Source organism: Telopea speciosissima, chromosome 7, assembly GCF_018873765.1.
Source record: "Telopea speciosissima isolate NSW1024214 ecotype Mountain lineage chromosome 7, Tspe_v1, whole genome shotgun sequence".
Taxonomy (NCBI): domain Eukaryota; kingdom Viridiplantae; phylum Streptophyta; class Magnoliopsida; order Proteales; family Proteaceae; genus Telopea; species Telopea speciosissima.
The window spans coordinates 25,550,063-25,563,953 of NC_057922.1; the positions used below are offsets into that span (position 1 = coordinate 25,550,063).

Consider the following 13,891-nt stretch of genomic DNA (forward strand, 5'->3'; position numbering starts at 1 on the left):
GAGCTAGACATTTGATACATTTACCTGTAAAAGATGCACAACAAAAACAACAAAAAAACAAATCAATGTTGTAGAGTGATCTAAAGAATACAAAACCGTAACCTATATAATAGAAATCAGAGAGATATGGGAGTGAGAAAATAACTCCAATCTAAACAATAAAAATTAGAGAGAGATGGGAGTTGGTTGCCGATCCAAGCACTACTATAGGTGCAAATCTTACCTAACCGTGTGTAGGATCAATCTTTTGAATGAGCTTTTATCACATTTGATGTAGCACCACCCCTTGAATTTACGCAAAATGGGTTGTCCCCAAATATTAGGGTTTGTCAATTTGTTTATCGATGGGATTAGAGATAAAAATTAGGGTTTATCGATTGGGCTTACCTTGGTTTAGCGGATAGCATTTAAAAGAATATGGCCGAGCTAACCGCTAACTTGTACGATGATGTTCTCGATTCCATGGGAGAAAGAAGATAACAGATGTGTTCGAACAAGAAGAAGAAGAGATACATTTTCTCTTTCTCTTTTCTCTCTATTTGTTTTCTCTTCTTATTAGGCGGGGTATTATTGGAATATTATAAATATAAGGGCGAGTTTGGGGTTTAAACGAATATAATTAGGGTGATGTCATCACTTAACAGTCCTTTTAACGGCAAGGTGCGGTTGATAGAATCTTGGGAATGCGGGGAGGGGAGAGTCATTTCTCAAAACCCGGGGAGGGGTTTGTCATTAGACCATAATCGAGGGAGGGGAGTAATTTACTCTATAAATAAATAAAGCGAACAATTTCACCAAGGTGGTGAACTAAGAAGTTATAACTTTCATTTAATTTGCCTCTTGTCTTATTCCCAAAGTTATTTAATGTAGGGAAAAAATGGTTTTCAAAAAATTTAAAATTATTAACGCAGTTTTTATGTGAAATGACAGGATTGACCCTCATTGGAAAAAAAAGTGGCTCGTATTAAAAGAGTAAAAAAGTAAGGACTTGGTTTTCATGCACGGTCGTGTATAAGAGGAATCTTTTACACTGATTTTTAGTAACCGTCAGATTCAAGGGTTTTAATCTGAACAATCCAAGGATAAAGTATGGTAGATAGTATGGTAGATACTCCTCTTATACGGTTACATTTTTAAATACGTGTAAAAACTGCCTTTTGTAATAATTGATTAAAAAAAACGATATTTTTTTTGTGAGAAAAAAACGAAATGACTTCCATATTTTTCGTTCTCTGCAACTCCCTTTTCTCTTGCCCAAAAAAACCTTTTCTCTCTTCCTCTCTCCGGAAAACACGGTTTCTTCACCTCAATCTCAACTCTCAATCGACCATGAATCTTTTCATCCTTTTTTCTCCTCCCTTTTCAGTTCGCTCCACCTTCTATCTCAACCAGTCGTATCCCACAATGGCTAGCCCCGTTTCCATCGTCGGAGCTGTTAACAGAGCACCGGTACTGTAATCTTCCCGCCCTTTTCACTCTTTGTACCAATCCTTGCTTATTTCTTTCTTTCGTTTCAATTTCAGATGGCAGAATGGAAATAGTTCCACGATCTCTTATGAATTGTTGGATTTCTTTCATTTTTTTCTCCAAATTACATTCAAAATTATAATGACCATTCATGGTTATATCTGTTTTCAACCTCTTTGGGTTCAGAACGCGTTCTTTCGAATTTTTTGTCCCATAATTTTGCTTTTCCGAGTTCTGTGGAATTTAGAGATTAGAGAGAGAATCCGTAGTTTCGTTTGAATTTCATCCCTTTATTATTTTTATTCATGGGTAATTTCAGTTTTCCATTGGTGATCGCCGAAATTCTGGACGGCTTTTAGCTTCGAGTATGGGTTTCTTATTATTATTATTTTTTATTTCTAAGTTTTCTTTTTCCAGTTATAGTTTGATTTTGGGAACATATATAATTTGTGATTCTGTTTGAATTTCTTGGTTTCTCTAGGTATAAAGAGTTGGGTTTGTCGGCGCATCGGTGTTATTCATCGTGTTTGGGTGCTTCGTCGGTGCATCGGTGTTCTTCTTTTTCTTCATATTCCTCGAGTCTTTGAAGACCAGGGATGACGCTCATCATTCGTGGTGTCACAAGTTCTTTCTTGAACTTGAAGCCCAGATCGCTGAACCCTTTTAGCTCTTCGTATTCCAGTTCCCATAAGCTCTTGCAGCTTTTCGTCTTCCTTAATCTCCTTCCCTCACCATCAGCACGATATGGGATTTTTTTAACCAAAGGAGACGATGATTGAGACCGGATTTTGGTTATTGTTGAAAGGTTCAACCTTGTGGGTCTTAATTCCTCTTCTTCGTCGTAGAAGTCATCCTTTGTCACAAGATAAAGCACCAGTTATTGACATGAATGGATTAACTAAAGCACGACAGCAGCAGAAATTCAGAAACTGAACATTAGACTACTAGAATTACCTGAGTAGTAGTTGGAGATGCACAACGGCTGGGTATGGGTTACGTAGGTACAGGGGTTGGGTTACAAGGTAATGTACAACTGTTGCTTGTGGGTTGCAGAGAACTAAAACAAATGGAAGTTGTTTCATTTTTGTTTTTTTTTTGGGGGAAAAGTTTATTGACAAGTCTTTTACAGGTATTGGAAAATGTAACTGTATAGGAGAAGTATCTACATACTTTACCCTTGGACGGTTTAGATTAAAGCCTTTGAATCTGACGGTTACTAAAATTCAATGTAAAAGATTCCTCTTATATACAACCGTGTATAAAATTTTTTTCCAAAAAGCAAAGTTACAATTTTGTTGGAACAAGACTTTCCCTGCATTGTATGGTTTGTGTTTCTAACCAACCTAGTTACAAGTTACAAGTTACAAGTTACAACACATTGCTGTAACAGGACTTTGCCCATCTCGTAATTTCCCTGTCCTCCCCTTCTTCTCTGTCTCCAATTTCCGTCCCCCTCCCTCACCAGCATCGACTCCCTCTCCTCCCCACTACGACACTTTGTGCCCACCTCAACCCCCTGCCACCTACAACTTAGTTGTTCCCTGTCCCTCTCCCTAGATCCCTCTCTCCTCCCCCTATAGCTCCTTGCGCCTACCTCAACCCCCTACCACCTGCAACTTATTGGTTCATACCAGGAGACACAACTGATAATCATTAGTCACTTAGAATGAGAAGAGCGACATAGTGGTGAGCATCTCCCATTACCATGGTTCTGTTCGTTGCACTGGTTTTTGGAGTTCTTCGCAATTGCATTGTCTTTCTATGCGTGTTTGACTCTTGATCTCCGCTCCATTTCTTGCTTCATCTTTGGTTTTATTGAAAGGAGAGGGTTGGGTAAACCGACATCTCCAGTTAAGCTAGTGGATGTGCGGATATGTCCAATGGAAAAGGTGGGATGGAGAAGGCAGGGGGTCATTTCCATAGGAGTGGCAGAGAGATAGACATTGGTTCCATGGAGGCAGGTCGATCATTTCACACCCGACTGTGTATAGGAACAAGTACACCCCTAAATGCATGACCGAGTGGCGTTGTCTCTCCTTAAATATAAATATGAAATTATATTATGTGCCCTTCAATTCAAGACTAACTGCAAGTCAATGAAAGGGGTCAGATATGATCCTTGACTTGGAAGCTATGGGGAACCATCTAAGGTAGGGGCCATCAAAAGAACCCAAAGAAGAATTCAAAGAATTGGATTTACAGACATGCATCCTTTGAAGAATTCAAAGAAATGGATTTATTATTGGTGAATAGTAGATGGAATTGGGTTATTTCTGCGAGCTGGGAGCTGCCTTTCTCCTTCCAGGATCTTCTCTAACCAACCTAACGATACCCAATTGCCCTCAATGGATGAGTTCTAAATCCAGAGGTATATTTCATAACAACCTCTTTTGCCCTAATGTTTATGTTTCCACACTTAAAAATTAAAAATCGACTCTTCACTGTAAAAAAGGGTAATAAAAAACAAACTCAAAATTGAAATTGGGATTAGAGAGAGATACAATAAGAATGAGTGGTTTTACAAGAAGAAATTAAGCAAACGAGACACCCAACAGAAGAGAAATTAGTGCTTCTTCAAGAACCCCTGAGCCAATTTGATGTAATCCCCGAAGCCACCGCTCTCACTTTGATTCCCACCACCACCACCACCTGTATGTGAATGTGCGGTGGTACTGTGAATGTGAATGTGAGGTGGTTGTAGTCGTTGAATGGCCGGAATTTGTGGTGGACTGTGAAGAGTGGTATTGATGAAGATACTGCTCGGCCTTCTCCATGTACTTCCCGACTCCCTTCTCGTCTAGCTTGCCGTAAGAGGAGGCGGCACCTATTAGATCGGCGGCGGCGCTGGCAACCTTTGCTTTGTCAATCTTGTCTGTCTCATGGTGGAGCCCGGCTTTCGCAGCCTCCGCGATCACCTTGGAACTAGATATCAATTCGGACTTGGAAGGTCTGTGCTTGAGATCGTGGGTTGTTTGTTGCTTGTGAGAATGCGACTCCATGGAGATCTCCAAGAGGAAATTAGAACCCACCCAATAAATTGATTGCTCAGTGATCGAGACGAGACAGAGAGAGCGAGAGAGAGACGCTTTATAGTTAGGGTTTCTGGAAGAACACTATGTAAGATCTAATTTTTAATGTCTTCTCTCATTCAGCAAGAAACCGCGTTATCGCGTAACACTGCTATCGTAAACACGGATCGGCCACGGATCGGCCTCGGATGTAAGGAGTTGAAAAAAATGAAATGTTAAGCCGCGTGAACAAACAATCCGATTGACTTGATTAATAATTGGGTATATCCTAAGGCTCCGTTTGGTTGTATGGGAATTAAAGGGAGGTGAAAATGTCTTAACGTTGTGTGTTTTTTATTTTTTATTTTTTATTTTTTTAGTTTTGAGACTATCCTACTCAAGGACCCATAGGCCAATTACAAGCTAAGGGGAAGGCTAAGACAAGCCCACAGTTTACAACTAGGGGGGAGGGGGGAGGGGGGAGGGGGAGAGAAAAAGTGCATATTTTTGGCACAATATGCAATCCAGGAGAATCGATCCCTTGACCTGCTTAGGGGGCATGCATCAACTTGCAATGCCACCAACCAACTGAGCTAGCAGTTGTTTGCAAATGTCTTAAAGTTACGTGAAATCTGCACTCAAAACACAGGATCCTACAAAATACCACCTCGTCGTTTGAGCATCGTGATCTTCTTCCTAATTTTTATTTTACTTTCCAAAGCCAAGATATTTAGATACTAAGTAAAGTGAATTTTTATAACAAAATATAGAATGTTTTGGAGATAGTAATATAATCATGTGGAGTAATGATTACAAAAAAATTCTTTTTTAGGTTTGGAAGTTTCACTTCCCTCTACCTCCTTGCGACCAAACGAAGTCTCAGGGAGAGGGTTTCCCCCATACTGCCAGTGTGGGTAAGAATCTACAGAAAACACCAATGAATGTTCTTGAAAAGATAGGGAGAAAGTTCTCTATCCGAGAGTGTGGCTTATGCTAGCACTCCCATGAGTCTATCTCTCTCCTCTCCATATGAAAAGACACATCTGCCCTCTTGTTTTGAGGAGGAGAGAGATAGAAACATGGGAGTGCTGGCGTAGGCCACACTCCCGGACAGAGAACTACATCCCGAAAAGATATTATCCATTTGGGGACTACATTTTGAGAATATATGTTTCTAGAGTAGAAAGTAGATGAGAAATGGTACAGCAATTTTTTTGTTGTTAAGGATTGGGTTGGGATATTATTCATTCCAATCAAATTCATTTAAATAAGACCGAAAGAACTACTTCCTTTGATTCATTAAAGCACAACCACATTACATAGGCAAAAGGGAGATACTAGACAGAGCTAACATCACACCACTATGACTCCAGAAAAGCTTGAAGACTACTACAACCAGAAAAATACTAGAAATAACTGACACCATCACTATTGATCCAGATAAGCTCAAAGACTAAAATAACCAGAAAAGAATAAAAATTCATGCATAAAGTAACCAAATACTAAACCTTTGAAATAAAGCCCTAACTAGCAGCAATCCTGTCCATGATATTTGAAACAACATCCTTTGATTCCCTGAGCAATGTGATGCTTCTGTTGAGCTTTTCTCGCTTGGTAGCCATGGAAGGTGATTCTTCAAGCATTCTTTCAATTCCACCTCTTTTGGGGCCCATTATCTCATAAACAATCTCTTCTTCCATCTCTTTGTTCACCAAATTTTGAACACAAAATAGAAGATGCAGAGCTAAATTGTCAACCAACCTCCTCAGAACCATCTTCCAGTATGCAGTCATCCTCATCTTCATATCAAATGCCTGTTGGACAACCATTGAATGTTGCCTCAAGTGCCCAACCTCAACCATACCAAATCCTTCAAGCTCCAAATTAGTAGGTTTTGAATGATCATTCATTATCTGCATGAATTCTTCTTGCTTCAACATAAGGGCATTCCATGTTGAGATGTATTCAGGTGTGCAAGTATAGTCTGTCAGCTTCTCCATTTCTACCATCTCTCTTACTTGTTTGATTGAACGAGACTTCAATTTTGTCATTAGATTTTGGGCTGCCGTTCTTGTCGAAGAATTGAGTTGTGGAAAGCTTGATGACTGCTCTAACAGTACACGGATCAAAACTTGCTCCATATAAGCCCAAACTTGTCCAACGAATTCTAAAGGAGTATCTGGCACTTCATTTACTTTCCCTTTCAAGACAGTGAGAAAAGCTGTGTGAGGAAGGAAATTAGGAAGGCCAATTCCCTTGGCTTCCTCCAAAACCTTGACTTCCTCCATTAGGAACTCTGTTGTTGATTTCTGAAGCCCACCAGTCAGCTGCAGTTCTTTTGAATATTCATTCAGCATCTCAGCCATTCGAGCAGTACAGTGCATGAACTTCTCATCTGGGTAGTCATCAAACTCCCCTCTCAGAAGAATTTTCCTCAGAGTTTCTTTGGCAGATCCAAGAATTTGCATGAAGGCAGTCATTGCTTCAGCTATACTTGTCAAATTCCTAGGCATCTTGTTAAGCTCAGCATCATTTTGATTTAGTTTTGCATTGATCTTCCTGATAATATCAGGTAAGCATTTAGCAATGCTGGTTGCCTGAATCTGAACCAATTTCTGAGCTAAAATGGGTATTCCCACAATGGATTTATCAATCTTGGAGAGAAGGGGATGTAATTTAAAGAGCCTTGCCTCCTCCTTCCTTGCTTCCTCATAGGATTCATCACCTATTCGGTTTCTTACACAGACATAACCAAGGCCGATGTTGACATCATCAGCAGTAACTTTCTAAAGAAGCCCTTCTGGAGCTTTATCAGCCTTGGTTACAACGGCTAAGGTTCTCTCACCAGTCTTCTCAACTCGTTGAGACATTCTAATTGATTCACAAGTTGGGAAATCAACGGTGGCCGATAAGACATTAAGAATTATACTCTCTTTTGGAGTTATATACTCCATTATGATGTTAGAAATCTGTTCATAAATGTCTTCAGGTTGGCCATGAACAGGTACCCTGGTAATACCAGGTAAATCTACCATGGTTAGATCAGGGACACCTTTCTTTTTCACAACTAATGTAAGAGGGGTATGAGAGATACCCTTACCGGAGCCGGCAATCTCTTCTGTTGCAGAACTAATAGATTCAGCAACATGAATTTCATCAGTAGGTACTATCATGCCATGAAACTCCAACTGCAGCTGCGGTACAGGGTTCGTGTGGTTCTTTAATCGCATGATGAGGGGAACCCAGGTGCAGATGCCTTGACCACGAGGGAGGCTGATGCCGGCAAGTGACTCGAGAACACTGGACTTGCCGGAATACTGGTCACCAACTACGACAATTGTTGGGAGCTCTATGCCTTCTTGCATGATATTCAAGTGCCAAAGTTTATCAACAACATCCAATAATGGCCAAACGCGGTCATTATAGGTAGCCACAAGTGGAGCAGCTTGTGAAATTGTTATTATAGAATTTTCATTTGTAAATGATGTTTGACGACTTAATTTGATACTAGCAAATCTTTTTTGCAGAGAACCTATAGAATCTGAAGACACCATGATTTGTTTTTTGTTCTTTGGGGCCATGGAATGAAAAAAAGAGACAGATGAAAGAGAAGAGTGTAGCTGTGAGATAATATATATAAGGGTGGAGGGCCTTGAATATCGTGGTGACGTTGAAGAGAGAACTCAAGAAGCTATTGATACTCCGTGCATTGCATGAGGACGAAGGGAGGAATTAGTCTCAAGGAAAAACGTCTGGAGCAGGGGTTCGTTTGGTGTCTCCAGAAAGGCATTAAATATGGATGATTAAGAAGCAACAAAAGGCATCCATTTTGAGAACTTTCCAGTCGCAGTGAGCGAAGGGAAGCTTCCAAAGAGTCCCCCAGATGCCCCAATGCAACATGCAATAACCATCCATTAATAATAATGAATAACACAGTACTTCTGTACAGCCAAAATATACAATTTTGATGATTGGATAATGCACAGTTTCCCACTATATATTTTTGTAGGTGATTCATCGAATACCTTACCTGCAACCCACAACCGAAATGGAAACAAAGCGTTTTGTGGTTTAAAAAATGCCGAACGTCAATCGAATCAATCGCAACGCAATACTCTTCTTATTAAGCCCTTGGGAAATGTTGATGTATCAAAAGGTCCTGGAAACCAAACTTTATGGAATGAGAATCGAGTTTGCTAAAGGAGTTGTGGTTTTTACGGTTAGGGACAACATTATCGAAGACGAACAGGGTAAAAAAGATTCAGAGAATGGGAGAAGTAGTGAGATTGGCTAAAGGAGTTATGGTCCGACCATTTTGGACCAGTTTTTAGTTTTGACCAAAATCGGCACTTATTCTAGGACTCAATCATAACAGATAAGTCTTGGGTGACTCCGTATGACTCAAATGACATAATTCCTGGCGCATAAATACAGTTCCAGTGGAAACCTGATTCATGCATCAAATTGCCCAATCATGGCGCATAGCATCCTGAACGGTCAATGAGAAAGGAAAATACTATTCATCCCCATCGGATTGGGCTCCTCTCCTTGGAGAACCATTGTCCAATGAGTGCCCAATGAAATATCCAAAGGTTAGGTTGTGTCGCACACATCCCAGTGCATGCCCAGCCCAATCAATCTTCGGAATGTGTGTAGCACAGCCCAGCCATACCCTTTTATGCAGTTTTCTATTGATGTAACATCTCTTGGCTACTTCTTGTTTTGTATATTATGTTTGTTAGCTTAGCTCCTTATCTAATAAAATCCTTTATGTTTTCTTTCTTTCTTTCTCATGTGTCAACAAATAAAAGATATCTCTTATCAAAAATAAAAAAACAAACAAAAGACATCAGTCCTGAGGGTCTCCTGGTTTCAAGTTTGCATTTAAAATTGACAGTTTTTCAAGGCTTGAATGATCTCTGCATGTAGCAGAGTATGTAGCAGTTCCTGATTCAACTTATTCACAAACACTATGGGTGTACATGCAGAGATCATTGCAGCCACAAGTTTATCATTTGACCTAATTTCCACAAGTTTGACAAAGATGATCAAATTGCACCTAAAAATGCCTAAATTTTATTCAATTTGATCAAAATTTATGCTTCCACCGTAAACTCTTAAATCCTGATGAGTTTCTGAAGGCTTTGTTTGGTTGCAAAGGAAACTAAAGGAATTTTTTTGTTTTTGGTTCTATTTTTGGGTTGGGGATTTTACTTGGTCCAATCAAATTACACTTTCCTTGGTAAACCATACAACTAAGGGTGTCAAATGAAACCGGAACCCACCGTTTAGGATCGAACCAAAGCAAACCGAATACAAAAGAAATGACCTGGTTTGATTCAATTCAGCTCATAACCGAATAAGAACTATTTATAAAAACCGAATACACAGGATGAACACAAATAAGTAATAAGCCCTTCTCTGTATAAATGACAAAGTAATCTTTTTAAATTTTTTTTAATAATTTTGTGCACTTTTTTTTTCAAAAAACCTCGAGACTCGTAACCTTGGAAGCCCTTGGCTATTTTCTGGAGATGTAACTCTTAACCACAAAATCACATAGATGGTCTAGTACTACTAACTACAAGTTGCTCACTTCACAATTTAGTGATGTCCTTATCTTTGTTGTCAAAAGAGATGGAGATGAAGCACACCCCACACCCAATGATTAAGACAACCCATTCGATTGTTTCTTTATATCAAAACAACGAGATTAGTTTGCTAAGACGAATTCCTTGGTCAATCATTTCTACATGTCATCTTCTAGGGATTAAAACACCAAACCATTTTCCAAAACCAATACTACAAAGTACAAACCGTATGTAAACAGGATAACAAAAACCGAATATAAACTGGTAAAATTGGATCGATTGCAAAACGATTCTTATATTGACTGATTCTTATCTGATTCGGTTTTTATTTCAACATGCAAAAACCACACTGAACTCGTACAAAAACAAACTGAAACCAGACCAATTGACACCCTTACATATAACATTACATATGCCAACCATATAATCGTAAGCAAGTGAAATAGAAATAACTAACATCATCACTAGGACTACTACAACCAGAAAGGAAAGAAAAAACAAAAACACCCAAAAAAAAAAAAAAAAAAAAAAAAAAAAGAGTAAAAAAATTTATCATGCATAAAATAATTAAATTCTAAACCCTAACTAGCAGCAATCCTGTCCATGATATTTGCAACAACCTCCTTTGATTCCCTGAGCAGTTTGATGCTTTTGTGGAGCTTTTCGTGCTTGGTAGCCATGGAAGGGGATTCTTCAAGCATTCTTTCAATTCCACCTCTGTTGGGACCTATTATCTCATAAACCATCTCTTCTTCCATCTCTTTGTTCACCAAATTCTGGACACAAAACAGAAGATGCAGGGCCAAACTGTCAACCAACCTCCTCAGCACAATCTTCCAGTATGCAGCCATCCTCATCTTCATATCGAATGCCTGTTGGACAACCAAGGCATGCTGTCTCAAGTGCCCAACCTCAACCTTTCCAAATCCTTCAAGTTCCAAATTAGTAGGTTTCGAATGATCATTCATTATCTGCATGAATTCTTCTTGCTTCAACATAAGGGAATTCCATGTAGAAATGTATTCAGGTGTGCAGGTATAGTCTGTCAGCTTCTCCATTTCTATCATCTCTCTTACATGTTTGATTAAATGCGATTTCAATTTTGTCATTAGATTTTGAACTGCCATTCTGGTAGAGGAATTGAGTTGTGGAAAGCTTGATGACTACTCTAACAGTACACGGATCACAACTTCCTCCATATAAGCCCAGACTCGTCTAACGAATTCCAAAGGAGTGTCTGATACTTCATTGACTTTCTTTCGCAAGACAGTAAGAAAAGCCGTGCGAGGAAGGAAATTAGGAAGGCTGATTCCCTTGACTTCCTCCAAAACCTTGATTTCCTCCATTAGAAAATCAGCTTTTGGTTTCTGCACTTCACTCTTCAAATGCAGTTCTTTTGAACATTCATTCAGCATCTCCGCCATTCGAGCAGTACAGTGCATGAACTCATCTGGGTAGTCATCAAACTCCCCTCTGAGAAGAATTTTCCTCAGTGTTTCTTTTGCAGATCCAAGAATTTGCATGAAGGCAGTCATTGCTTCAGCTACATTCGTCATATTCTTAGGCATCTTGTGAAGCTCAGAATTGTTTTGATTTAGTTTTGCATTGATCTTCTTGACAATATCAGGTAAGCATTTAGCAATGCTGGTTGCCTGAATCTGAACCAATTTCTGAGCTAAAATGGGTACGCCCACAATGGATTTATCAATCTTAGAGAGAAGGGGATGTGATTCAAAGAGTTTTGCCTCCTCCTTCCTTGCTTCCTCATAGGATTCATCTCCTATTCGGTTCCTTACACAGACATAACCAAGGCCGATTTTGACATCATCAGCAGTAACTTTCTCAAGAAGATCTTCTGGAGCTTTATCAGACTTGGTTACAACGGCTAAGGTTCTCTCACCAGTCTTATCTACACGTTGAGACATTCTAATTGACCCACAAGTTGAGAAATCAACTGTGGCCGTTAAGACATTGAGAATTATACTCTCTTTTGGAGTTATATACTCCATTATGATGTTAGAAATCTGTTCAGAAATGTCTTCTGGTTGCCCATGAACAGGTACCCTGGTAATACCAGGTAAATCTAGCATGGTTAAATCAAGGACATCTTTCTTTTTCACTACAAGTGTAAGAGGGGTATGAGAGATGCCCTTACCGGAGCTTGCAATCTCATCTGTGGCAGAACTAATAGATTCTGCAATATGGGTTTCGTCAGTAGGAACTATCTTGCCATGAAACTCCAATTGAAGCTCAGGTACAGAGTTTCGGTGGTTCTGTAATTGCATGATGAGGGGAACCCTGGTGCAGATGCCTTGACCACGAGGGAGGCTGATGCCAGCAAAGGACTCGAGAACACTGGACTTGCCGGATGACTGGGCACCAACTACGACGATTGTTGGGAGCTCTATGCCTTCTTGCATGACCTTCAAGTGACGAAGTTTATGAATAGCATCAAGTAGTGGTCGAACGCGATCATTATAGGTAGCCACAAGTGGAGCAGCTTGTGACATTGTTATTATGGAATCTTCTTTTGCAGGAGCTGCTTGATGACTTAATTTGAAAGTTGCAGATCTTTTTTGCACAGAACCTTCAGAATCTGAAGACACCATGATTCTTTTTTTGTTTTTTGAGGTCATGATTTCTGTTTTTTTTGGGGGGGCCATGGGGATTGGGGAGAGATAAGATGAGATGAGATGAGAAAAGGTGTAGCTGTGAGTTTATATATAGCGGTCAAAGGTCTTGAAGCCTGGGGTGACGTTGAGGGGAGAACTCACGAAGCTATTAATACTCTGTGCATTGCATGAGGAAGAAGGTAGGAATTAGTTTCAGTGAATGAAGGGAAGCTACCAAAGAGTCCCCCAGACTCCCCAATGCAATATGCAATTGCTAGACCGAGATAGAAAGAGATTAAAAGCGTGAGCATTGTGAAGTTATATACAAGAGTGGTGAGATCCTTCTTTGGTAAGAATTTTCAGCAAAGAACTTACTATGTCCATCACATGCAATATAGAAAATCTTCCTATTCTATTCACATGAAATATAAGGTAACTATAGGTTGCCGATCTTGTGATGCGCAAACGAGGAAACAACAGGTATGGAAGGTATTGCCAAGGGAACCGAATATAGCTTGCCAACTAAAGATGGCAGTGCTATATTCGGCTGATAGCAATAACCATCCATTGAATAACACAGTTATCTCTGTACTGCCAGATATACAGTTCCCACCAAAATATACAATTTTGATGATTGGATGGATAATGCACAGTTTCCATTATATATTCTTGTAGGCCATTCATCGAAAACCTTACCTGCAACAAGACTCTTCTTATTAAGCATTTGAACAACTTATGGAATGGAAATCGAGTTTGCAAGAAAAGAAACAAAAAATAATAAATCAATGCTGCCATGGGAAAAGAGAATAGAGGGGGGCAAGGAAGGGATTTTATCACATGGAGAAGGGAGGGCGGTAACCCCAAAGCCTGAGGTTAGGGTAGAGAAACGAAAGAATCTCATGGAATGAGAAGAGTTTTAATGTTTTGCAATTGTCGTCACTGTATCGCGCAGGCCAAGAAGTTGCAGCAACGAGAAGTGACAGAGGAGTTAAGTTTTTACGGCTAGGGTCAATATTATCGAACATGAACAGCAACAGGTAAAGAAGATGGGGAGAACAGTGAGAAATAGAGAGATTGGCTAAAGGAGTTATTATGGTTCAACCATTTTGAACCAGTTTTTAGTTTTGACCAAAATCGGCGGTTTTCTATGACTCAGTCAAAACAGATGAGTCTTGGGTGACTCAGTAAGACTCAAATGACATAATTCCTGGCG

General features: G+C 39.7%; 2 pseudogenes; both read right to left on the reverse strand.

Moving 5' to 3' along the window:
* Nucleotides 1-5,945: 5,945 nt before the first annotated feature.
* On the reverse strand, nt 5,946-8,029 carry LOC122668387 (annotated as a pseudogene).
* A 2,618-nt stretch (nt 8,030-10,647) lies between these two features.
* Nucleotides 10,648-12,659, reverse strand: LOC122668388 (annotated as a pseudogene).
* Nucleotides 12,660-13,891: the final 1,232 nt, after the last annotated feature.